This window comes from Microcebus murinus, chromosome 4 (assembly GCF_040939455.1).
Source record: "Microcebus murinus isolate Inina chromosome 4, M.murinus_Inina_mat1.0, whole genome shotgun sequence".
In the NCBI taxonomy this organism is placed as follows: domain Eukaryota; kingdom Metazoa; phylum Chordata; class Mammalia; order Primates; family Cheirogaleidae; genus Microcebus; species Microcebus murinus.
The window spans coordinates 545,805-569,477 of record NC_134107.1 but is presented as its reverse complement, the minus strand read 5'-3'; the positions used below and the strand labels follow the sequence as shown (position 1 = coordinate 569,477).

General features: G+C 54.5%; 2 long non-coding RNA genes across 2 annotated transcripts; one reads left to right on the top strand and one right to left on the bottom strand.

Moving 5' to 3' along the window:
• Positions 1-411: 411 nt before the first annotated feature.
• Positions 412-15,850, bottom strand: LOC105867969 (uncharacterized). Its single transcript, XR_012918814.1, has 3 exons — positions 15,755-15,850; positions 7,695-7,782; positions 412-788 (listed from the first exon to the last, which is right to left on the bottom strand). It is a non-coding gene; the product is annotated as an uncharacterized LOC105867969 (long non-coding RNA).
• Positions 3,885-8,348, top strand: LOC105867968 (uncharacterized). The gene is made up of 4 exons (XR_001152498.3): positions 3,885-3,964; positions 4,047-4,158; positions 5,926-6,045; positions 8,178-8,348. It is a non-coding gene; the product is annotated as an uncharacterized LOC105867968 (long non-coding RNA).
• Positions 15,851-23,673: the final 7,823 nt, after the last annotated feature.

Sequence of the window (23,673 nt, the reverse complement as noted above, 5' to 3'; positions counted from 1 at the left end):
TGGTCTCGAACTCCTGAGCTCAAACAATCCTCCCGCCTCGGCCTCCCAGAGTGCCAGGATTACAGGCGTGAGCCACCGCGCCCGGCCATGTTCCTTGTCTTTTACATCAATAGAACATCCCCGTTATCTCAGCTGGGAGCGCAGATGTCTAGGAGAAAGACTACATTTCCCAGCATTCCTGGAAGCTGGTGTCATGTGACCACACTCTGGCCAATGGCGCGCGAGCAGCTGTGCCGTGGGAATCTTCCGGGAAGGCTCAGGGCTGAGCCTTCACTTTTGTCCTCCCCACTGGCCAGAGGGTGGAAGGTGCTCCACCCTGTAGGTGGTGGTGGCGCCGGAGAAAGAAAGGGCCTGGCCCCCGCCACCCCAGCCCTGGAACACCCACACTCAGACTGTTTTAAGTGAGAAGGAAATAAAGTTCTTTATTGTTTGAGGCACTGAGAGCAAAAAAGAAAAAAGAAAGAGGCTTCCTTCACGGACCATTGTGGGGATTCAGTGAAGTCGCATTGACACCCAAAGCAACTAGCCTGTGCCTCGTACGCAGTAGGTGCTAAATAAATGTTCATCGTTCCTGCACCCCCTCTCTGGTTCGGGGAAGGAGTTGCCTTTGGGCCCCCGGACTGGCTTATCAGGGTTGTCGCTGATGGGTGTGTAAAGAAGAGAGAACACTCGGCATCCAGGCTCCGTGTGGTGGCTCACGCCTGTAATCCCAGAGGTTTGGGAGGCAGAGGCAGGAGGATCATTTGAGGCCAGGAGTTCGAGACCAGCCTGGGCAGCATAGTGAGACCCTGTTTGTACCAAAAAAAAAAAAAAATCTATAAATTAGCAGGGCGTGGTGGTGCCCGCCTGCAGTCCCAGGTACTTGGAGGCTGAAGCAGGAGGATCGCTTGAGCCCAGGAGTTCGAGGCTGCAGAGAGCTATGATGAAGCCACTGCACTCCAGCCTGGGCAAAAGAGCAAACCCTGTGTCACACACACACACACACAAAAAGTGGCATCAGTGAGGGTCATTCTCTGTCCCCTCCACCCCCATGGTCAACTGGTGGGCTGCTCTGTGTCCTGGGAGCCGAGCTCTAGTTCTGCACCCCTGGTCTCCCTTGGCCTCTGGTTTGGGCTGGGAGTCAGTCAGGGCAGGCGTCAGAGATAAGAAAGGCTGGGGTTCCTCCACAGCCTCCCTCCTGCTGGGGGCCTCTCTCCCTCCTCCTAAGGGCACTCCATTGCCTTCAGTCGGCCACATCCTTTCCTTAGCAGCTGCTCCACTAATCCCCCGGAGCTTGCCGCCAGCCCCTGGCCCCGCAGTCAGCCCCACGTGCAGGGCCCGTGCCAGTTTCTTGCAAAACTTTTTGATGAACCTGCTCTGACGACTAAGTGGTTAAAAATATCCACTCCGCCCCGGCAATTTTGCTAAGCTCATGTCAGAGGGAGAAAGAGAGACTCCGGAGAGCTCACAAATGAAGCAAATTGCTGAAAATCGGATTTTTACTGTCTTATCTGGGAGCCACAGGAGAGGAGAGGAGATTGCAATTTCTGCTGGAACTTTCTCACATCCTCGAGTTTGGGGCTTGCGAGTGGAGTGGCGGGGAGAGGGGAGGGGCAGAGAGAGAAACAGAAGACAGAGGCGTGAGAAGAAAGGAGCAGGAAGAGAAGGGAGGAAAACTGTGCAAGAGAGAAGGAAAAGGGTCATGGTACATTTGGGCAGAACTGAGAATGGTACTGGAGCCACCAGCGGCTTTGGGTGCCACGACTCCAGCCAGGGCACCTCGGGGGCTGTTCCACTTACAAAGCCCCTCGGCCCCGGTGCCCAGTTGTAAGTACAAAGCAAGACTGTGCAATAGGTAGGGGCCACTCGCCCCATTTTACTGATGAGAAAACTGAGGCTAAGAGAAAGGATGCATTTAGCCGGGCGTGGTGATACATGCCTGTAGTCCCAGCTACTCGGGAGGCTGAGGCAGGAGGATCATTGGAGTCCAGTTTGGGCAATATAAGTAGATCCCAATCTCTAAAATTAAAAAATTAAAATTACAATTTTTTTTTTTGTAAAAAAACAAAGAAAGAGGCCAGGAGTGGTGGCTCATGCCTGTAATCCTAGCATTCTAGAAGGCCAAGGTAGAAGGAACACTTGAGTTCAGGAGTTCGAGACCAGCTTGAGCAAGAGCAAGACCCTGTCTCTACTAAAAATAAAAAAATTAGCTGGGCGAGGTGTGCACGCCTGCAGTTCCAGCAACTCGAGAGGCTGAGGCAGGAGGATCACGGGAGCCCAGGAGTTTGAGGCTACAGTGAGCTATGATGGCACCACTGCACTCTACCCAGGGCAACAGAGTGACCCTATCCAAAAAAAAAGAAGGAAGGAAGGAAGGAAGGAAGGAAGGAAGGAAGGAAGGAAGGAAGGAAGGAAGGAAGGAAGGAAGGAAGGAAGGAAGGAGTGGATTTGCACTCGATTATGGGATGGCAGTCCTGGTTCTACAGCGGGTCAGGGTGGTAGGAGTAGATGTTTCTAGGTCCCCACGACAGAAGCAGCAAACACACGCATCTGTCCGCCCCTGCCCAGAGCCCCCAAAGGAGAAAGGCCAGCTCCAAAGCCAGCCCCTCCTGGGGTCCGCCCTCCCAATCCATGGCAAAATCTCTTCCGTCCTTCCCTCTTTCCTGCCCCCACGTGCCTTCCGAGCTGCGGGTTAATAAAGTCATCACCGATGAGCAGGGAGCATGTCTGTGGAGGTTTTAATTACAGCAGAAAATTGGCCCAATTGCTATCTAATGTAGAATAAGTGTCACGTTAACTGGCCGGGGCAGGAGGGGTTGAGGTTTGCTTGGAGGTGTCCGTCCTGAGCCCTGTCTGGCTGGTCTTCCCTGGAAGCCTCCGAGAGTGCAGAGGGGACTCAGAGACCTTGGAAGGTGACAGGAAGCAGGCTGAGGGGTGAACAACTGAGCAGCCGTTTCCGAAACCTCACCTCGGGGCTCACCTCGGGACCCAGAAACTCAGTGGCTCAGCTCTCTGGTCTCAAGATTTCTCTCCCTTGGAGCAAACGTGTGATCTCCAGCCCATGGGACGAAAGTGTTAGGGGTCATGTGATCGGGAGTGTTGGAGGAGCAGGGGACAGGGTGGGGATCTGCCAGGACTTCCAGCATCAGAGGGTCAAGACTGAGCTGAACAAGCTAAACTTTCCAGATGGCCGGTTGGGGAAAGAGACATCTCCTTGGTCCTTTTATCCTGCCTTCTAGATCTACCCCAAGGGAGGCGAATGAGGGGGACCATCCAAGAGTGCCAGCGCTCAAGACAGAAAGAAACAAAAAGCCCAATAATCAGAGGCAGCAGGCCAGCAGAGACCAAGCCCACCTAGAATCTGCCAAGGTTTATGAGATTACCATATGTTCAGGGACCCCCCCTTCCCATCCCCGTCCCCAGGATAACAGTTTAGAAATAAGAGCCCAGACACTGGAATCAGACAGCTCAGAGTCTAACTCACGTCACTTACTAGCTGGGTGACTGGGGAACGCGACTTCACCTGTGTGTGCCTCAGTTTCCTCCCCTGTAAAATAGGAGTGCAGCTTCTAATAATCAGGCTGGGCCAGGTTATGCTGCATAGACAGCTCAGCGAGTGGCTGAAAACCACAAGGTTTATTTCTCACTGGTGCCGCATGTCCATTTTGGGCCCGTCCAGGGAGGCTCTGCTCTGCTCATCGTAGTTATGACGGGAGCAGCCACACTCCAGAACATTCTGGAACGTCGCTTGCTGCCATGCCTGGAAGAAAATAAGAGCTTTGGAGGGTCTGGCACGCGCAGTTAAACGCTCTAGCCTGGGAATGACGCGTCAGTTTCGCTCACAGCTCATTGGTTACAGCTGGTCACATGACCTCGTTCACACAAAGCAGGCAGGAAGTAAGTACAGTTAGTTCTACCTTGTGCCCAGAAAGGGGAGCGCAGGGAATGAATGCTCCGACAGCTAACAGGGTGCTGTGACAATGAAGTGAGTCAGTGAGTGGAAACTCATCTAGGGCAGCACCTGGCGCGAGTGCTCTTTTTGCATTCCCAGTTTTGTGTTTTAACAGGAAGGGTGACCCCACTCAGGTGCCTCTTTGACACTGGTTGAGCAGGACCAAGATGGATCAGTGGCTGGAAGCCTGGAACATATGCGACAGGTGTGCGCCACGTGCGGGCCAGGTATGTGCCAGGTGTGCACCAGGTATGTACACCCACTGAGACTCAGGTCGAGGCAGGCACGGAGTCGCTCGTGCCTGACCCTGAACTCTGAGAAGACGGTGGATTCCATCACGCATTCCCGGTCAGATATGAACTAGAGCCCGCCCAGACCCTTGGCCACCGGGCCAGTGGGCCCCCTCCCCGTCTCAGCCCAGGGAGTCGCACCCACACCATGCCATCCACACCTGGCGGACAGGAGCAGGTACTGGGCCAGCTTCCGCCTGCACCCGGGGAGCTCCAGAAAGTAGGAGCCAGCAGCCTGCCCCTCCCCGCAACTGTCCTTCCTGTGCCTGTGGGCTGAACCAGGTCCTTAGACTCACTGGGCTCTTGACCTGGGGCAGCTGGCAGGTGACAGATGACGACAAACAACTCCAAGAAGTCAAGTCACCAGCTGAGCATCTCCCAGGGGAGGGTGGTGGAGGCCGGATTTGAACCCAGGCTGCTCCGTCTGCAGCCCGACCCTTTGACGCTGCCCCCCACCTCCGCGCCTGCCTCCCCCCCAGATTCCTCCCAGACCCGCCCCCCGCGCCCCTGCAGAAGCCCCGGCTTCCCCACCGTCCAACGCGAGCCCACTTCAAATGTGGGAACCGAGGCCCGGGCTCGCAGGCAGCCCCCTGGACGGCCGGCATCGCCCGGGGCTGGGGGCGCGCGCAGCTCCCGCCAAAGCCGGGCGCCCTCGGAGGACGCAGCCTAATTACCCGGGCAGCGCCGAGCCAGGCCCGGGCCCGGCGGCTGCTTCCAGCAGTTTCGGCTTCTTTAAGGCGAGGAGGGAGAACGACGAGCGAAGCGGGGCCGCGCGCCAGCTCCCAAATCCTCGCGAGCCCCCCGGGTGGGGACCGCGGAGGCCAAGGCAGGGCGCAGGGCGCAGGGCGCGGAGGGGCGTTCGCCCGGATTGCAGCGACAGAGGAGGATTCCAAGGCGGGAGGGGTGGGGGTGGGGGGGTCGCCGATGGCGAGGGTCCTGGCCCTCTGGCCCCCCGGGGTGTCCCCGCTCTCCCCATCACACCACCCCTCCTCCGTTTCCTGGGGCCCACGCGTCTCCCCGCGCGCTCGGGCTTTGCAAGCCGAGAGCTAAACCCAGCCCGGGGCCTCCGCGCCCAGAAAGGGCAGGAAAGCAGAGTTAAAAGAGGATTTAGAGGCCCGCCCGCCTGCGGAGAGATTAGCTGAGATCAATATGCAGAGGGCTGAGCGAGGATCCCCTCGGAGGGGCTCCTGGAGCCCCGTGACCCTGAGAGGTAATTCACAGGCCGGCCGGGCAGCCCCACCCGCGGCAGCCGCTCCAGGCTCTGCTTGCAAAGCTTCTGCCAGGCGGCCCGGCTCCCTGTGCGCTCAGAATCTGGCCTCTCCTGCCAGCTGCTCCCCCGGGAGCCGCAAGGGATCACTGCATCATAACCGAGGCTCTCATTTATTGAGTGCTTGCTGTGTACCAGCCGCTGTCTAAAGCCTTCCATAGCTCCCTGAGTTTTCACCCCACCATTGGAGGAGGCAGGTTGCTATAATAGTGTTACTAGGTCTGTTTTACAGACCGAGAAACTGAGGCACAGAGAGATGAGAGGGCTTGTCCGAGGTCACACCGCAAGTATCTGGGGTTCAAATGCAGACATGTGCGGGCCAAGGCTTGGGCCCCTAGCCCCTTGGACTACAGTCTCCCTTGTTCCCCTCCAACCCCCAAAATCGCTCCCCTTCCTAGACCTGGCGCCACTAGTAACACCACCTTGTTGTCTCCCAGTCATTGTTTAACCGTCTAGAACTCAATGCAAAGAAGAACTGTCCATGGCTGCAGGGGAACACAGATCACAAAGCCCATGCAGGCGCTGTGTGGCCCAGCGGTCTTGTCAACTCCAAGAAGGTGGGGGTCCCATTTGTTTTGCCTTGAGAAGCATAAGGTCCGGCATGCGTGGATGGTTATTGTATTTTTGTGAAGTTGAACTGATGCTCGTGATCCTTATTTATAGCCCATGGACTTGTGGTTTTGACACAGTAGTAACAAGCTTCGTAATGTCAAGTGCAGGCAAGGAAATAGGCAAGGGGGACATACCAGCGCTGATGGCAAAGGATGGAATGAAATCTTGCCTCCTTCTCTACTTCCTAATTGTACCTTGATTCCCCCTTCTTTTATTTTTTTACATTTATTTACTTATTTATTTTGAGACAGAGTCTCACTCTGTTGCCCAGACTAGAGTGAGTGCCATGGCGTCAGCCTCGCTCACAGCAACCTCAAACTCCTGGGCTCAAGTGATCCTCCTGCCTCAGCCTCCCGAGTAGCTGGGACTTCAGGCATGCACCACCATGCCCGGCTAATTTTTTCTGTATATTTTTAGCTGTCCAAGTAATTTCTTTCTATTTTTAGTAGAGACGGGGTCTCGCTCTTGCTCAGGCTTGTCTGGAACTCCTGAGCTCAAACGATCCACCCGCCTCAGCCTCCCAGAGTGTTAGGATTACAGGCGTGAGCCACCGCGCCCGGCCTTACTTTTATTTTTTTAGAGACAGAGTCTCATCCTGTTGCCCAGCTGGAGTGCAGTGGTGCAGTGGTGCAGTGGCAGCTCACTACAGCCCTGAACTCCTAGGCTCAAGCGATCCTCCTGCCTGAGTCTCCCGAAAGTAGCTGGGACTGCAGGCACAAGCCACCATGCCTGGCTTTGGTTCCCCCTTCTGTAAAATGAGTTCTTCTGAGGGTTACAGAAAATCATGTCTGTTGAGGGTTTAGCATGGTGCCTGGCACCTAGTAAATGCTCAATAAAACACTCACTTGAATTTTTTTTTTTTTTTGAGACAGAGTCTTGCTTGTTGCCCAGGCTAGAGTGAGTGCCGTGGCGTCAGCCTCGCTCACAGCAACCTCAATCTCCTGGGCTCAAGCAATCCTTCTGCCTCAGCCTCCCGAGTAGCTGGGACTACAGGCATGCGCCACCATGCCCGGCTAATTTTCTCTATATATTAGTTGGCCAATTAATTTCTTTCTATTTATAGTAGAGACGGGGTCTGGCTCTTGCTCAGGCTGGTTTCGAACTCCTGACCTCGAGCAATCCGCCTGCCTCAGCCTCCCAGACTGCTAGGATTACAGGCGTGAGCCACCGTGCCTGGCTCACTCACTTGAATTTTTGAAGGGACTAACCAAAAAACTATAAAAACAGACATAAGATCTCAAAACCCCACAGCAGCCTGAGGTTCTAAGACTATGGAAGAAGACCAAAATTTATCTTGTTCACACAAAGGAGGGGCTGAGATCCTGCTATCTATAGAAGGCCTGAACAAGGATTTGAAAAACAATCTATAACATTTCTATACAGAATAAGATCAGCCTCTGGGCATTTGTACCTCCCAGAAATCTGATAAAGTAGACACTATGATTACCCCATTTAGAGATGAGGAAAATGAAAGCTCAGAGAGGTTGAGAAATTTGCCCAAGATCACACAGCAGAGAGTGGTCAGGCTGGGATTCAGGCCTGGCTCCGTCTGACCCTAAAGCCCTGCCCTGAGTAAGATAAGAAGGATAAATACCTAAAGATCAACAGTGGAAATGTTGCTCAAGGCTGGAAATGCAGGAGATCTTTATTGTCTGTTGGTTTATACTGCGTGTGTTTCCTGCCTGGAATAAGAAAAAAATAAGTTGAATATTTAAAAATTCTCCTGAAATCTAACCAGTTCAGGAGGAGGAAGAACGCTTTTTGGTTAGGGTCCCCATGGGAGGCAGACTCTGCCATTACAAAGTCTGTTATAAAGATAAGGGAAGTTGGAAAAGATTTCAGTGACATTGGGAAGATGTTACTATCTCTAGGAGCTGTGGCCGTGGGGCAGGTGGGTGACCAGCTTTCAGGACAGGGTGTGAAGGTGACTCATCCCCTCCCAGTTGGCTGACCCCCCCAACTGCAAGCCAAGGGACCAGGGGGCCCCGTATCTGCCCTAGGATCCAAGTGAGGAAGGGTGAAAAGCGAATTTAGAGGGCCTATCTAATGGGAACTATCTTGTCCTTCCCTCCTCAAGTTCAAAACCAGCCTGTTCTTCCACCAATGGGAGCGCCCCTTGGAGAAATCTTTGTTTTCTCGCACAAGACGATGCACACAAAATGTTGGCAACAATCTAAAGTTTATCAACAGCAGGAAATGGGTTAAAAGAATTATGGCTCAGACCATGGAAAGCGAGACTAAAATAAAACAGGTGGAAAAAGTACCAAAATCTGTCGTGATCATAACGGGTTGAATTGTGACCCCCACGAAGACATGTCTGAGTGCTAGCGCCTGGTACCCATGAAGGTGGCTTGATTTGGAAGCTGGGTCTTTTTTTTTTTTTTTTTTGAGACAGAGTCTCGCTTTGTTGCCCAGGCTAGAGTGAGTGCCGTGGCATCAGCCTCGCTCACAGCAACCTCAATCTCCTGGGCTCAAGCGATCCTCCTGCCTCAGCCTCCCGAGTAGCTGGGACTACAGGCATGCACCACCATGCCCGGCTAATTTTATATATATTATATATATTAGTTGGCCAATTAATTTCTTCCTATTTATAGTAGAGACGGGGTCTCACTCTTGCTCAGGCTGGTTTCGAACTCCTGACCTCGAGCAATCCTCCTGCCTCGGCCTCCCAGAGTGCTGGGATTACAGGCCTGAGCCACTGCGCCCAGCCTGGAAGCTGGGTCTTTGCGGATGGAATGGAGTTAAAGATTTCATGTTGGATTTTAGGGTGGGCCCTAAGTCCCATAACCGGTGTCCTTAGAAAAGAAAAGACAAGGAGATTTGAGATGGCCAAAGGATCCCAGAAGCCACCGGAAGCTGAAAGAGATGAGAAAGGATTCTGTGCCCCCGAGTTTTCAGGGGGACTCTGGCCCTGCCTGGGGCTACCTTGATTTCAGACTTATGGCTTCCAGAACCGTGGGAGAATAAATTTCTGCTGTTTTAAGCCGCCCAGATCGCGGTGATGTGTTTCGGTGGCCTCAGGAAAGGAAGACAATAATGAAAGCAAGCTTCCAAACATGGTGTGTGGTATGATACAAACTATGTTAAAAATGTTGGAAGAATATAGCCAGGCGCGGTGGCTCACACCCGCAATCCCAGGAGGCGGAGGCAAGAGAATCACTTGAGCCCGTGCAGGGAACCGCACCCCAGCCCGGGCAGCAGCACCCTTAGCGGGGAGCTTTTGGGGGAGCAGTGAGGCAGTTACTGCCCCTGCCCGAGCAGCCTCCAGCCTCCGAGGAGGGGGAGCTGGCGGATGTTCCCCAAGTTCTTCACCTCGTGGGGACAGCTCAGAAATGCATGAGCTACACAGTCTCCCAGAGGTCCCTGGCAGGACTGAGTCTCAGGTGCCCCCAGTGGTCACATGCTCAGGAATGCCCTCTCCGCTCATTAATATTCCTTCCGTTCCCTGTTGTATTAATTACCTAATCCTGCTTAACAAATTACCCAGGACTCAGTGGCTTAAACCGATGATTATTTATTATCTCTCATGTTTCTCTGAGTCAGGAATTCAGACAGGGTACAAGGGGAACAGCTTATCTCTGCTCCCCAATGTCTGAGACATCAGCCGGAAGCCCCAAAGGTGGGGGCTGAAGTCATGAAACGGGTCAACTTGCGCCTTGCATAACTGGTGGCCGATGGTGGCTGTCGGCTGGGGACCCAGCTGGGGCTGGAACACCCACATATGGACCCTGATGTGGCCTGGGCTTCCTCACAACATGGCGGCTGGGTTCCCAGGGCACGAATTGAAGAGAGAAAGAGATAGGCCAGGTGACAGCCACCTTTTATGACCCAGCCTCCAATGCCTCCCAGAATCACCTCCTTAATACTCCATTGGTTGGGGCCGCCACAAGCCCCACCCAGATTCAAGGGGCAGGAACACAGGCCCCGCCTCCCATGGGAGGAGCATCAGCACTTTGCAAGAAGAACCTGTGTGATAGGACAAATATCAGGGGCGGCCATCTTTGAAAGTCGCCACCTGCCATTCATTCCTTTTTGACTTCCCAGCATCCTTAATGCTGCTCCCTGGGATCGCCTCCCAGGCCAATAACTTGCCCCCAAATCCTTGTCTCAGGGTCTCTGCCTTTGGGGGAACCCAAATTAAGATATCCCGCAAATCAATACTGTGTATATATATAAGTGGGAATAGGTTTATGTAAACGTTCAGAAAAAGGCCTGTAAGGATATGCTCCAAACATTCAACAGTGGGTCCTCTAAGGAGGGAGCTGGGATGGGAGTCAAGAGGGTTCCTCTGTAATGTATGGGAGTTTTTAGCCCCAAGAGAGGAAGGATTTCCTGCAACCTCTGTGGAAAGTAAAAGATAGAGGTCAGGAACAGTAAGCCATCATGACTGGTGAGGACTCTAGCCCTAAAGTATTCTTAATACTTAATAATATTCTTAATATTCACATGAAGCAGGGAGAAAGAGGGTGGAGGGCAGGTCCAGGCAGTTCCTCTCTGCACCCTCAGGTTGGAGCTAGTGGCCCAGTTTACAGCTAAGCTGAGGCTGGGGTAGTTCAAGGGTCCAGGACTTCTGGGACACCATAGATTGCTCTAATCTCTGAGGACAAGCCTCAGTTACCTAATCTATGAAATGGGTATGATCCTGGCTATCTCACAGGCTGCTATGAGGGTTACATATGATATTACACATCAAAGTGATGGACATGTGACCTGGCACATAAAAAAATAGATTTATTGCACAACCACTATATGCCAGAAGTTGTTTTAGGCACTTTGTGTGTATTAATCCGTTTTACTCCTCACAATAACACAATAACGCCGTAAAGTAGGAACTATTACTATCTCAATTTTGTAAAAGGGGAAACAGAAAGGTTAAAAAATGTTGCAGTGGCTCATGCCTGTAATCCCAGCACTTTGGGAGGCCAAGGTGGGAGGATCATTTGAGGCCAGTAGTTCGAGACCAGCCTGGGCAACATAGCAAGACCCTGTCTCTACAAAAAATTTAAAAATCAGCCAAGCATGTTGGTGCACGTCTGTAGTCCCAGCCACTGGGGAGGCTGAGGCAGGAGGCTCGCTTGAGCCCAGGAGTTCGAGGCTGCAGAGAGCTATGATGATGCCACTGCACTCCAGCCTGGGAGACAGAGCAGGTCCCTGTCTCAAAAATAAATAAATAAATAAATAAATACTAAGCCAAGGCCACATAGTAAGGCTACCAAATGCAGTGTTCCTTTTAGCTATGTCACCTCATGCCTCCTGCAGAATAAAAAAGAATGAACAAATGAGAAAAGTTGGAGCTGGAAGAAGACAGTGTTCTTCGTCTTTTGCAGAACCTGGGCAGGCTGGCGTAACCCGGGGCCGGCGCCAACCCCTCTCCATCTGCAGCCACTGCTGGGTGCCACTCCGTTGCTCCTCTCCAAAGCAGGGGTTTGGGGCAAAGCTTGTGGCAGAAGGACCTCCTCCATGAGCAGAGAATGAGGGGGGGGGTCCTCCCTCACTTCGCTCTCATTTCATGTTTTTAAGGGGGCAGAGCAGCTCCCCATAAGATGAGGCAATGAGGCGGACCAGCAGCTTCCCAGGGGTGCCTGGAAGCCCCATTGCCATGGCAACCCAAGTCACTAGCAGTCGTGGGCACAGGAGTCAGCTGGGACCGCAGCCTGGGCCGGAAGGGGGGAGAGGGGGCAGGAAAGAAACTTCAAGATCAACCCCTTGCCCTCACACCGAACTGCCCACGCCCCAAGGCCAGGGGAGGCTGTCAACCCTCCTCATCCTAGGGACACCGGGGAACTTCCCTCCTGAATCCGGGGCAGCTTTTCACAATTTCCAACTTTGTCCAGCCTGGAAGACTGTAGTGAAACCTCCCAGGAGGAAGGCGCCAGGATTCACAAAGCATATGGATCACACACAGCTCTGGGGGCGGTTTCTTCTCTCTCTCTCTCTCTCTCTCTCTCTTTTTTTTTTTTTTTTTTTTTTTTTTTTGAGACAGAGTCTCGCTTTGTTGCCCAGGCTAGAGTGAGTGCCGTGGCGTCCTAGCTCACAGCAACCTCAAACTCCTGGGCTCGAGTGATCCTTCTGCCTCAGCCTCCCAGGTAGCTGGGACTACAGGCATGCGCCACCATGCCCGGCTAATTTTTTATATATATATCAGTTGGCCAATTAATTTCTTTCTATTTATAGTAGAGACGGGGTCTCGCTCTTGCTCAGGCTGGTTTTGAACTCCTGACCTTGAGCAATCCGCCCGCCTCGGCCTCCCAAGAGCTAGGATTACAGGCGTGAGCCACAGCGCCCGGCCTTCTCTTTTTTTTTAAATGAGGCATAACTTGCATAAGGTGAAGTGCACGGATCTTAAATTCTATCTCGATGAACTTTTACACTCATATATGCGTGTGTATCCACGAAATCAAAGAGAACATGTCCGTCCCTCCAGAAAGTTCCCAGATGCGCTTTCCCAGTCAATATGCTCCAATCTGACTCTTTCTTCATAGATTAGTTTTGCCTATCCTTGAACTTCATAGGAACGGAACCACACGTGGTGTGTTCTCTCTTGTGGTTAGTGTCTTTCACGGGACATCGAGCCTGTGAGAATCATTCCTGTCATTACATTATTAGTCCACTCTTTTTCTTTGCTGCGTAGTATTCCATCGTGGGAATGTACCACAATTTGCTTATTTATTTTTACTGCTGGCGGGTATTTAAGTAGTTTGCTGTGTTTGGTTATTGTGAATAAAGCTGCTAGGAAGATTCTCGTATGTGTCTTTTGGTGAACACAGACAGGAGACAGGTTCACTTTTTTTTTTTTTTTAAATAAATACCCAGGGATGAGATTGCTGGTCCTAGGCAAGTGTATGTGCAGTTTGAGGAGATATTGCCCGACAGTCTTCCAAAGTGGCTGTTCCATTTTACATTCTCACCAGCAGCGTATGAAAGTTCCAGTATCTTCCACAACCTTGCCAACACTTGGTATCAGTCTTTTTTCATTTTAGCCATTCCGGTGGGCGTGTTATAGAATCTCGTTGTGGCTTTATTTGCATTTCTCTGATGACTCATGATGATGGGCACCTCGTTGGCCATTTTGAAATCCTCTTTTATTAACTTTCCGAGTCTCCTATTATTCTGTAAATTCCGTTGACCGTCTTATTGATTTGTAGGCGCTCTTTATATATTTTGGGTACGAATCCTTTGCAAGCGATATGCATTGCAAATATGTTCCTCTTGGGGGAATACTTCCTCCTCCAATTTATCTCGCTAGGTCTTGGGCTGGGAGTGGCCGCACGATCAAATAGCCACGGGTCCTTTTCCAGTTCCATCTTCCTGAAGAAGGTAGGTGCCCTGGTCTACTGAATGCCTATGACATGCCAAGGACTTTACATCGGTTATATTCTTCAATAGTCACAACGTTCTTATTTATTTAATTCATTCAACACATATTTGAAAATCTAGTAGGTGCCACATAATATTGTGGCACACACCGAAAAGAAGAGTCGGGGCTTAAAGAGAGACCGTATTCTAGCAGGGAAAGTCGAGGCAAGCCATAAACATGAAGACGAATAAACAGGCATTGTCAGAGAGGGGGACTTGCTGGAAAGGCAGTTGAGGCAGGATGCCTGGGGTGGTGACACGGAGCTGGGGCTTGAGGAAGGAGGCAGAGCTGGTGAGTCAGGTGAGATCTAGAGGGAAGGGTGTTCCGGGAAGGGGGAACAGCCAGGGCGAAGGCTCAGCGGGGCTGGAGTGAAGTAGGCAACGCAGAGAGGGATTTGGGTGTAATCTCAGAGCAATGGAGACCGACTGCAGCGTTGGCAATAGAAGGACGACAGGAGCCCCCTTGCCATCAAAGACCCCTCTGGGCTGCTGTAAGGACACGTGGGGCCCAGAGCAGAAGCCGCGAGACCTTGGCCAAGGCAACCTCAGTAACCCGCCTGTCCCGCTGGGTCGGAGGCCAGGCAAGTGCCAAGGTGCAGGCTGAACTGAGAGGGCAGCGCGGGGTACCAGAGATGTCCCAAGCGAGCCTGGACGCTGAGTGCCCAGGAGGGCCGGTTCAGGGCCCGGGCACCCCCAGGGCGGCGGCGGCAGGCCCGGCAGGTTCCTGCGCGTGTTCGGGGGTGGAGGGGCCCGCTGGGCGCCGCCGCCAGCCCCATTAGCACCGCCGTCATTATCCCGGATTTACGAGTGTGTGATTCCTCTCCGCTGGCTGCAACCCGCCTCCCCCGGAAACAGCCGCGGAGCCGCCCGCCACCGGGCCATTAGCGCGCGGGGGAGGGGGCGGGGGTGTGGGGGAGGGGAGGGGAGGGGAGGGGGCGGGAGTGCGGTGGCAAGATGCAAGAGAACAGGGGCAGGAAACGGGGCCCAGAGAGGAGGGGCGCCCCGGCAGGTTCTGGGTTCCGGAGCCGAGGGGTGGGGACACGCGCCCCAGGCCGCCTGGCCGCGGAGAGCAGGCCGCCAGCGCAGCCTCGGGGCTCCGGCCCAGCGGGTCCGGCCGAGGCCAGAGCTGGGAAGGGGACACTGTGCTGGGCCCCCGGTGCCGCCTGGTGTCAGCCCCGGAGTCACCGGAGAGCCCCGAGCCCATCCCCCCCACGCCCCCCCCGCCCCCCCCCCCGCCCCCCGCTTTCGCGGCCGGGCTGCCCTGCCCGGCGAGGTCCGCCCGCGGGGCCCCGGGCGGGACGGGCTGGCGCGGGGAGGGCGCGGGGCGCAGGGTTTGCGGGGGGGGGGGACCCCGGAGCAATGACCTCCCCCCGCCCCGCCCCAGGTCCCCCCGCCCCCCGCCCCGATGCTCCCGGGCCTCGGAGCGGGGGCGCCCGGGAGAGCCCCCGTCTGTGCCGAGGGAAATCAGTGCGGCCTTAATGTGCGGTTTCCAGGCGGAGCGGGGCGCGCTTCATAAAAGATGCATTGTTCCCCGCGCCCGCCGCGCCCGCCCCGCGGCCCGCAAGATGGCGGCGGCCCCGGCGGAGGCGCGGAGCAGGGGGAGGGGGAGGGGGGCCAGGGGAGGGGGGAGGGGCAGGAGAGGGGGAGCAGGGGCAGGGGAGGGGGGCTGGGGGTGCGGGCCCCGCGCTCCTGCCGGGGAAGGTGGGAAGGCAGGCCAGGATGGAGGGAGGAAGGGGAGAGGGAGGCAGAGAGAGTGATGGAGGGAGGGAGGGAAGGGGAGGGAGGGGGCTGGGAGAGCCACGGGGAGGCGGGAGCCTGTGGGGGGGGAGGAGGGCTGGCGGGCAGGCGGCGGGGAGGGGGAGGGGACCGAGGGGCGGGCTGGGAACCCGGAGTAGGGGAGGGAAGGGCTGCCTAAGCAGGTGACACCCCGGGAGGCAGAACAGGCCAGGAGGTGGGCCTTGGGAGGGGGACAGTGGGGACAGCTGGAGCCACCCCCCCCAAAGTGTCCCGAGCTTCCAGGTCCCCTCCAGCCGCGCCCTGTGGGGTCGCCCTCCCGCTTTCCCTGCGCCCTCCTGCCCCGGAGAGCAACCGAGGAGGAGCCCCATCCTCCGGCGCGGAGGCGGCTGCACCCGCTGGCCCGAGTCCCTAACGCTCCTTCCCGCCCTGGCGCCGGGGGTGCCAGACTGAGAGCGAACAGGCCTCCTCCATCTGCTTCCCGAGTTGAGGCCTCCGGAGTTGACCCCGAAGAGCCCCCGCTTAGCAGAGACCCGTGCTTTAGGTCCGTCTGCACCGGCCTACCTTCCCGCGAGGCATGCAGACAGTCCAGAGAGGGGAAACTGAGGCAGGGGAGACCACAGAACGCGACGTGGGGCTCCGTATCTCCCCAGCGCCCCACCCTTGGCCCCAAACCAATCCCAAACCCCCGCACCCCCCCACCCCTTGCCTCTTCCCCCGTCTTCCCGGCAGCCGCGATGAGAGTTTCCAGGCCCCCCTCTCCAACCTTCCTGCTTCACCGTAGGGGAGCTCGCGAACGCCTGAAAATATCTTTAAATTAGGAAAAAGAGCTCAGCCGCCGGAGTCCTTTGGTCTATTAAAGGAGGAGCAGAGGCCACCGGCGCCCCCACCCCGCTCTGGCTGGACGCTGGCAGCCCTGACCGCAGAGCCAGCGGGAACGATGGTGGGGGCTGCCCAGCCGGCCCCAGCTGCGTCTCTTTGAGAGCCCCGGGCCCCCTGCCTGGTGTGCCAAAATTAGGACGGCGCCCCTCTCGGGCCCTTTTCATGCCCCCCGAGGCTGCTGGGGCTTCAGAAGCACTAATGAAGCTCCTTCCCTTTAGGAAGAGTGGGCCCGGGGAGCTCAGGCAGGGCCGTACTGAGGGGCAGGGCACTGGACATCTGTCCTCCAAGAGCTGCCGGGGAACATGATGATGTGCCATGTTCAGCTGCAGCACACGCCCTTCCTCTGGGTCCTGGTGGCATCGGCCTCCTCCAGGGAGCCCTCCCGGCCTGCTGGCATTTGTTGCCAACTGTTTTCCTTAGGGGTTTGGCAGTGGGGTCTGGCTGCCTGGGTGCAGATCCATGCTGCACCTGCTTTCTGGCTGTGTGTCCTCCGGCAGCTCAGCGAGCTGCCAGAGCCTCAGTTTCCTCATCTGTCAAGGGAGGATAATTATGAAAACCTGTGTCACAGGCCTGTAATCCTAGCATTCTGGGAGGCCGAGGCGGGAGGATCACTTGAGGCCAGGAGTTCGAGACCAGCCTGAGCAAGATCGAGACCCCCCCCCTACTAAAAATAGAAAAATTAAGCCGGGCATGTGGTGCTTGCCTGTAGTCCCAGCTATTGGGGAGGCTGAGACAGGAGGATCGCTTGAGCCCAGGAGTTGGAGGCTGCAGTGAGCTATGATCATGCCACTGCCCTCCAGTCTGGGCGACAGAGGGAGACACTGTCTCTTAAAAATAATAATAAATGGGCCTGTTTGTTGGTGCAGCCCAGAAAGACAGAAATACCTTCGGGACAAAGCCAAGGGACATAAACTCAGGTTTCCAGGCACTCTGAAGTGCCCATCTGGTGAGAAGTGATAGAATTCACACATGAGCTGAATGTCAATGGAGTTGAAACTGCCTGGGATCAAATGCCAGCCCTGCCTGGGACTTACTGAGTCACCCTTAGGTACGTGGCTTTGCAGCTCTTTGCCTCAGTTTCCCTGGCTGTAAAATGGGAACAATGATAGCCCTGCCTTATAGGGTGATAATTAAATGAGAAAAATGTCCCTCAGATCCTCGGATGTCAGCTGCACACAGTAAGTGCTTAATGAGTGTTGGCCCCATGCCTGAGTGGACAGCACGAGCCGGCAGAGCGTGTGCACGAGGAACAAATGTAGACAGCAAGCTGCTTTTTCAGGCTCCTGAAAAAGAACCGAGGTGTATGGGAGAAACCAGGCGCAGTCTCATTTGACACCTTAATTCACTCCATCGTCATTGAGCACCTGCTGTATACCAGGATCTGGCGTATGATTTAAAAAGCCCCCTCTGGCCAAGGGGATCCAGCTAGATGGAGATTGACAGGGAGGAGAGACCCCGGCTTTAAGTCGAGTGAGAAACAAGGATGACTTGACCAGGGCTGGTGGCGTTGCAGGCGGGGACGGGTATATGGCTTCAGCATAGATTCTGCCGTTGGAGTTGACAGGCTTGGTTAAAGGATCAGATTTGAGGCCGGGTGCGGTGGCTCACACCTGTAACCCTAGCACTCTTGGGAGGTCAAGGTCAAGGGATCGCTTGAGCTCAGGAGTTCAAGACCAGCCTGAGCAAGAGTGAGACCCCATCTCTACTAAAAAATAGAAAAATTAGCCGGGCAGCGTGGTGCCTGCCTGTAGTCCCAGCTACTCGGGAGGCTGAGGCAGGAGGATCGCTTGAGCCCAGGAGTTGGAGGCTGCAGTGAGCTATGATGACACCACTGCACTCTACCCTGGGCAACTGAGCGAGACTCTGTCTCAAAAAAAAAAAAAAAAAAAAAAAAAAAAGGAAGAAAGAAAGAAAAAATAGATTAGACGTGAGAAGTGAGAGAAAGAGGGAAGTCCACGGCGATCAACTAGATGGTTTACCAACCACCGTTTGCGTACACTCTTGCCCGCGTCTCTGTGGCAACCAGGGCTTCCAATGAGCAATGGAGGGTTCCAACTTGCCGTGGGACTAATTACTCCACAGCTTAGTGGCCTGAAGCTGCACGTGTCTATTATTTCACAAGTTTTTTTCCAGGCCAGGAATCCAGGTTTGGCTTTGCTGGGTCTGGCGTGCAATCACGGAAAGGTGAACTCACAGAAGCAGAGGGCAGGACGGTGGCTACTAAGTCCAGGGTGCAGGGCTGGGGAGGTGTTGGTCAAAGGCCACAACATTTCGGCTGCACAGGAGGAAGAGATCTATTGCACGTGGTGGCTGTAGTTAATAACAATGCACATGAAACCCAAACTGTCCCCCCCCCCAAAAAAAATAACAATGCACTGCATACTTGAAAATCGCTGAGAGTCTAAGTGTTCTCACCACAAAAAAATAGATAGTGTGAGGTGATGAGTATAGTAACTAGCTCCATTAGCCTTTCCACAGCGTAGACATATTTCAAAACATAATGTTCTACACCATAACTAGATGCAATTTTTATTTGTCAATTAAAAAGTGTTTTGTTTTGTTCTTTAAGAGACAGGGTCTCACTCTGTCAAGCAGGCTGTTGCTGTAACTTGGAACTCCTGGGCTCGAGTGATCCTCCCACTTCAGCCTGATTACGGTTTTTTTAAATTTATTTATTTTTTTTTAGGCGGAGTATGGTGGCTCATGCCTATAATCCCAGCGCTTTGGGACGCCAAGGAGGGAGGATCACTTAAGGCCAGGAGTTCAAGACCAGCCTGGGGAACATAGTGAGACCCACCCCCCCCAACCCCTGCCATCTCTACAGAAAAACAAACAATTATTTTTAATTAGCCAGATGTGGGCGCCTGTGGTGCCAGGTACTCAGGAGGCCAAGGTGGGAGGATCATTTGAGCCCAGGAGTTTGAGGTTGCAGTGAGCTCTAATCAGGCCACTGCACTCCAGCCTGGGCAACAGAGCTAGACTCTGTCTCTAAAAACAGACAAATAATAATAATTTTTAAAAGCCCATAACCAAATAGGTGTGGATGCATTCCAATAAAACAAAATGTGGCAGCCGGGGCCGTGGTCTCCTCTGAAGGCTTGATTGGGGAGGGTCCACTTCCAAGCTCAGGAGACATTGGCAGGAGTCAGTTGCTCACGGGCTGTTGGGCAGAGACCTCCTCTAGCTTCTTGCCCTGTGGACGTCTCCGTCGGGCAGCTGACAGCAGGGCAGCTGGCCTCCCTCAAGGCAAACGAGAGAGAGAGAGAGAGAGAGAGAGAGAGAGAGAGAGAGAGAGAGAGAGAGAGAGAGAGAGAGAGAGGGAGGGAGAGAGAGAGAATGCCCAAGGTGAACGCCAGGATCCTGTTGTGGGGCAGTCCCACCACACTCAAGGGGAGGCGATCACACAGGGGCAGGGTCTTTGGGGGCCATGCACACCAATCCAACGGCTTCCTGCTGCCAACTCCTGTGACTCTGCCAGCTGAGCTCAGATCTCCATGGGGGGCAGCCAGAAATTCCAGAGCATTCCCTTCCCCCTGCTGGCCTGGTGCGTATCCCTTAGGGGCTGGGAGCTGGTGGATAAATAGCTCCCTCCCACTTTGCATGAGGTAACTCTGAGGTTTTGCCCAAGAGGGGTTTGAAGCCCTAGGTGCCCCAGTATAACCTGTTCATTTCCACACTCCTCCCTTCCGCGTGTCACCTCCCCCTGCCCCACCAGCGTTTCCTGCAGTCACCTTCCACTCGTGCTCCCACCGGAGCATCATCGCAGGCGCACTTCGGGAGGACAGACCGCATTCGTGCCCTAGGGCTGCCATGATGTAATGAGTCGCCACAAACTTGGGAGCTTAAAGCAGCGGACAGTTGTCGTTCTCCCTCAGGCCTGGAGGCTGGACGTCCAAAGCCAAGGTGTTGGCAGGGCCGGGCTCCCTTTGAAGGCCCTGGGGAAGGATCCTCACCTCTCGCTAGCCGTCGCTAGCTGCGCTCAGTCCTTGCTGTTCCTCGGCTTGTGGCCCCATCCCTCCCGTGTCCGCCTCTGCCTTCTCCGCGTGTCTCCGCGTGTTCCCTCCTCTTCTTGGACGGAGACCCGTGGGTGGATGCAGGGCTCGCTCTGTACCGCTGCAACCTCATCTTAACCGGTGACATCTGCGACGACCCTATTTCCAAATGAGGTCACGGCGAGTTCCGAGGCTCCAGGTGAACGTGGATTTTGTCCGGGGAGGCAGAGGGCACTACTCCGCCCACTGCGCAAACAGGGGACCATGCTGTGTCACCAACTGAGACGGGGGTGGGGTGGGGGGTGGGACAGCAGAAAGCGGATCTGGAGTGAGTCACTGGGGGCGGGGGGCAAGAGTTCTGTCTGGGAGGTGACACTTGGGGGTGCCCGCGGGGCGCAGACCAGTGTCAGCGGAGAGACCAGAGGCGCACGTGTCATTGGGAGTCGTCAGCTGTAGGTGGCATTTAAATCCTCAAGACCGGATGGCTCGGAGGAGAGGGTGCGCCCAGGACCCTCCCCCAGCATTAAGACCCGCTGAGGAGGAGGGACCACTGGGAGAGACTGGGAAGGGGCGGCCGTGGCGTGGGAGGCGAAGTCGGGGAGTGTAAGGTCCTGGAGGCAGAGAAAGGACCACTGGATTTTTGTCCCCTTCCAGTGGCTGGGTGGAGACAAAGGACTAGCTGGAGCGAGACAGAGAGAGGGCGAGAGGAGAGTAGCTGGACCAAGTGCCAACTCTAGGGATGTCAGCTGGGAAAGCGACTGTTTCGCAGCCATCCCTTGGTACACGTGGGGCGCTGGTTCCAGGACCCCGTGCAGATGCCCAAATCCATGGATGCTCCAGCCCCTTGTATGAAAGGGCGTAGGCCGAGGCGGGCGGATCGCTCCAGGTCAGGAGTTCGAAACCAGCCTGAGCAAGAGCGAGACCCCGTCTCTACTATAGATAGAAAGAAATTAATTGGCCAACTAATATATAGAGAAAAAATTAGCCGGGCATGGTGGTGCGTGCCTGTAGTCCCAGCTACTCGGGAGGCTGAGGCAGGAGGATTGCTTGAGCCCAGGAGTTTGAGGTTGCTGTGAGCTAGGCTGACGCCACGGCACTCACTCTAGCCTGGGCAAGAAAGTGAGACTCTGTCTCAAAAAAAAACACACACACACACAAAAAAAAACAACAAAGGGCATAGGGTGTGCATATAACCTGCCAACATCCGCCAGATACTGTAAATCATCTTTAGATTACTTATAATACCCTGATACAAAGTAAATACTATGTAAATGGCTGTTACACTGTGTTGTTTTTATTTATATTATTGTTTATCGTTGTGCTGTTTTTTTCCTAATATTTTCTAACCGTGGTTGGTTGAATTCTCGGGATACAGAACCCTCGGATACAGAGGGCCAACTGTGATGTTTCCTGTGACTGCTATAACAAAGGACCACCAAGTGGGTGTCTTAAAAACAACAGAAAACAAAAACAACACAACTATTATATAGCCATAAAAATACAATTTAGGCCAGGTGCGGTGGCTCACGCCTGCAATCCCAGCACTTTGGGAGGCCAAGGCAGGAGGATCACTAGAGGCCAGGAGTTTGAGACCAGCCTGGGTGAGACTCCATCTCTACGAAAAATTTAAAAATTAGCCAGGTGTAAACGGCTCACACCTGTAGTCCCAGCTACTCAGGAGGCTGAGCCAGGAGGATCCCTTCAGCCCGGGAGTTTGAGGTTACCCTGCACTCCAGCGTGGGTGACAGAGAGAGACCCCGTCTCAAGAAATAAATGAATAAAATAAAATTTAAAACAAAACAGAAATTTATTTTCTCACAATCCTTGAGTCCAGAATTCCCAAATCCGGGTCACTGAGCCAAAATCAATATGGTCCTTTGGAGGCTCTAGGGGAGGCTCCTTCCTGCCTCTTCCAGCATGCGGGGGACTCCTGGTGTCCCTGGCTTGTGGCCTCATCACTCTAATCTCTGTCTCTGTCTTCACGTGGAATCCCCCCTGTGTCTGTGTGTGTTTCCCTTTTTTTATTCTTTTCGAAGGACAGTTAGCGGAGTGACAGCTCATCCTAACCCAGGATGAGCTCACGTCAAGATTCTTAACTTAGCCGGGCGCGGTGGCTCACGCCTGTCATCCCAGCACTCTGGGAGTCTGAGGCGGGAGGATCACTCAAGGTCAGGAGTTCGAAACCAGCCTGAGCAAGAGCGAGACCCCGTCTCTACTACAAATAGAAAGAAATTAATTGGCCAACTAATATATAGAGAAAAAATTAGCCAGGCATGGTGGTGCATGTCTGTAGTCCCAGCTACTCGGGAGGCTGAGGCAGGAGGATTGCTTGAGCCCTGGAGTTGGAGGTTGCTGTGAGCGAGGCTGACGCCACAGCACTCACTCTAGCCTGGGCAACAAAGTGAGACTCTGAAAAAAAAAATTCTTAACTTAGTTACACTTTCAAAGATGCTTTTTCCAAACAGAGTCACATTCACAGGCTCCGAGGGTATGGACATAAATTTTGGGGAGGGGTGGTGGTGTCAGCTTTCAACCCACTACAGGGAGAAAAGGACCAAGGCAGGGGATGGGGAGGGACAGCGGGTGACCTGGCTAGCCAAGTGCTAGTCTGAATGTTCATTTCTCCCCAAATTCATGTGCTGAAAATCCTGACCCCCCTATTAGGAGATGGGGGCCTTGGGGAGGTGCGTAGGGTGGGGACCCCACGAATGGGATTAGGGCCCTTACGCGAGAGGCTGGAGTCCCCTCGCCAAGTGGGGTTACAGGGAGAAGACTCCAACCTCCCTGCCTGTGAGCAAGAGGGCCCTCACCAGACACGGACCCTGCCGGCACCTTGGTCTTGGACTTCCCAGCCTCCAGAACCGTGAGCAATAAACATCTGTTGTTTCTAAGCCGCCCGGTCTGTGGTGTATTTTTTTTTTTTTTTTGAGACAGAGTCTCACTCTGTTGCCCAGGCTAGAGTGAGTGCCGTGGCGTCAGCCTAGCTCACAGCAACCTCAATCTCCTGGGCTCAAGAGATCCTCCTGCCTCAGCCTCCCGAGTAGCTGGGACTACAGGCATGCACCACTATGTCTGGCTGATTTTTTCTATATATATTAGTTGGCCAATTAATTTCTTTCTATGTACAGTAGAGACGGGGTCTCAAGCTCTTGCTCAGGCTGGTTTCTAACTCCTGACCTCGAGCAATCCGCCCGCCTCGGCCTCCCAGAGTGCTAGGATGACAGGCGTGAGCCACCGCGCCCGGCCTGTGGTGTATTTTTATAGCAGCCCAAACACGCGGAGACACCAGGCAACCTCCAGAGCCGCTGTTTCCGTATCAGCAAAACAACGAGGGCCCAGATTGCTCCAGGGCTGGATATGCCTGGGGCAGTCATGGCCAAGTCTCCACACGGGAGAAATCCAAGTCTCTGCCCAGACACAAGCCAAACGTCCTCACGTCTCTGCTCCCCACACCGTTCCTGGGGACCCCAGCTGCCCCCTGCAACTACACTTGGCCCCAGGACCATTCTCCCAGTTCCTGACGCTGCGTCCCATTCCTTCTAGCCTGCAGAGGTGTGCCCGGGGGAACTTCCCGCCACCTGGCCGGCCTCCCTCCTGCAACCCCGTCTG